Genomic DNA, 2408 nt, shown 5'->3' on the forward strand with positions numbered 1-2408 from the left:
GATCTGAAATTAGGTTTCATTTTCAGATTTCTCAGTTCTTCTACCTACCAGGATGTAAAATGCTGAATTCATTAATACCTGCTGGCATTTTAAATCAGGGCCTTTTCCAAAGTGAAAGATGTTACAATTGCTACATTCATGCAAACTGGGAATTCATTTCCAGTGCCTGGACCTGGAGCAATTCCATGCCTGGAATTGACTTTTGATGCCTGCACCTGTGAGGTGTTTGTGCTGCGGGTGGCTGGTGCTGAAAGCAAGGTGTCCCTTTGCTGCAGTTTATTTCTTTTTATAGGCGAGGTGCTGTGTCCTGACAGCTCTCCTCAGAGCTTGCAGACTTTGCTGGGAATTTTTAATTGCTCATTGCTCTGGAAGAATAAAATGTCTGCTCACGTAGGTACCTACAGGAGTGAAAAAATTCCCACTGTGATTTGGTCAAAGTCACTGGGCTTTTTGGTTTGTCTCTTCAAAATTCCATCAGTCACCAGCCAATAAATTGGAGTAGCTGGTGGAAGCTGCTTAGTTACCTGAACTTGCTGAAGTTGTAAATGACAAACTTGAAAGCATTTGGGGTTGCTGAAACCTTTGAGCCCTTGGCTGAGACCTGCTAATGAGTTTGTTTTTCTGGTGGGGTTTTGTTTCTTTCTGCAGCCTGGTCATCCAGTGGCGATTTGTCAACAGAGTGCAGAAAGAAATGAATGCCTTTCTGGAGGCGAGGCTCTTTAGCTCCTTTCTTTCCCAAAACCAGGGATTGTTTTTAACACAGATTTCTTACCCACTGGTGTCTGTGTAAAGGGAGTGGGGAGCTTGGCAGGGAATGCAAATAGAATACATGATGTTTTGTGATTTGACAGTTTTATCTTGTGTAAGAATATATCATCTTTCCCTTATGGGAATAAGGTCATTCTCGTTCAAGTTTAATTATTTGAGCTTGAAGTAATTTGGTCATTGATTTTTTTAATTAGGATTTATGTGGGATGAGAGTTTTAACTTTGCTCTTCTTTTTAGGGATTCACAGAACTGCTTCCTATCGACCCGATTAAAATTTTTGATGAAAATGAGCTGGAGGTGAGTCAATTTGGTGCCCCAAGCTGGCAGCTCTCTGACAGATCCATGCCATTCTGGGCTTTTCAGTCATCTGTCTCTCTCCCTGGGGGAACGTGCGACACGGCTGGAAATCAGATGTTTCTTCCTAATTAATAAATCTGTTCATGACATGAGAAGAGCTGCACTCAGGAGGGTGGTGGGGGGTGTGCCTCTGAAAGCCTGGAAGCAGCCTAGTGGATCAGTGCCACCGTGCCACCCTCTGCCAGTCCCATCTGAGCCAAAGACGTGGAAGTTGTGTCACACTGTGGCAGTGTGCAGCCCTTCTGCAGCAGCTGGGATACTCTGGGGATGCTCGGACTCTCCCCTGGGTGCTGCATAAGTGCCTGAAGGTCAGAGCCCTGAGGGGCAGTGGCACCTTGTACCCTGTGAGGTCAGGGACACATCCCACCCTTCTGCTTGCCTGCAGTTACTGATGTGTGGCCTTGGTGACGTGGATGTCAGCGGCTGGAGACAACACACCATCTACAAAAATGGTTACTGCCCAAATCACCCTGTTATCCGGTGGTTCTGGAAGGTAAGACTGGGCACCAGCCCTAGCTGGTCCTGTAGGTGAAAGTCCCTGCCCTTTTTTGCAATCATTTTTCTGTATGAGAACTGCTCAGGGTGGGTGGTTGTGCTGGGGCAGGAGCTGCTCCCTCCTGGCTCAGGTGAGGGCAGGTGCAGCTCCTGCTCAGATGGAGCAGAGGCAGCCCATAGTGCCCTGAGGCTGCTGCACAGAGGGGCTCCTGCAGTGCTGAGGGTGTCTCTGCCCCCAGGCTGTGCTGGTGGACGCTGAGAAGTGGATCCGGCTGCTGCAGTTCGTGACCGGGACGTCCCGCGTGCCCATGAATGGGGCGGTACAGGGGCGGGACCGGGCAGTCCCAGAAGGCAGAGCCCGGGAGGAACCGGGATGAAGGGGTGGGCCCGGGGCGGGCCGAGGTGATTTAACGCCTGGAAACCACCCGAGCGCCGTTTGCTGACGCCGAGCGGGGTGAGAGGAGGAGCTGCTTGTTCGGGCTCCCAGGTGAGCTGTGGGGCTTCAGCTTCTCCCCTCTCCCCCGCTCTAGCCCTCCTTCCTTCTCGCGTATTCCTCTTCTTGTCTTTCCCCCCTTGTGCCTCCCAAAACCCCCCTCTCCCCCCTGCCCCTCCTTCCTTCTCCCGAACTCCTTTACTTTTTCCCTTTCTCTCCCCATCTCAAGGGATACAGCCCAGGATATCTGAGGGCCCAGGTGATTTCTGTTCCTTCTGCTTTTTTCACTTGCAGGTGTTTCCCAGTCCAGCTCGCTGAGCCTCCAGCTCTGACTGTGGCACGTTCTTCATTCCAG

The 2408-nt window shown here is 50.9% G+C and overlaps 1 long non-coding RNA gene across 1 annotated transcript; it reads left to right on the forward strand.

Annotated features, from left to right (window-relative positions):
• Positions 1–296: 296 nt before the first annotated feature.
• On the forward strand, positions 297–1809 carry LOC130266318 (uncharacterized). Its single transcript, XR_008842825.1, has 3 exons — positions 297–390; positions 1006–1065; positions 1511–1809. It is a non-coding gene; the product is annotated as an uncharacterized LOC130266318 (long non-coding RNA).
• Positions 1810–2408: the final 599 nt, after the last annotated feature.

This window comes from Oenanthe melanoleuca, unplaced genomic scaffold (genome assembly GCF_029582105.1).
Source record: "Oenanthe melanoleuca isolate GR-GAL-2019-014 unplaced genomic scaffold, OMel1.0 S015, whole genome shotgun sequence".
NCBI classification, from domain to species: domain Eukaryota; kingdom Metazoa; phylum Chordata; class Aves; order Passeriformes; family Muscicapidae; genus Oenanthe; species Oenanthe melanoleuca.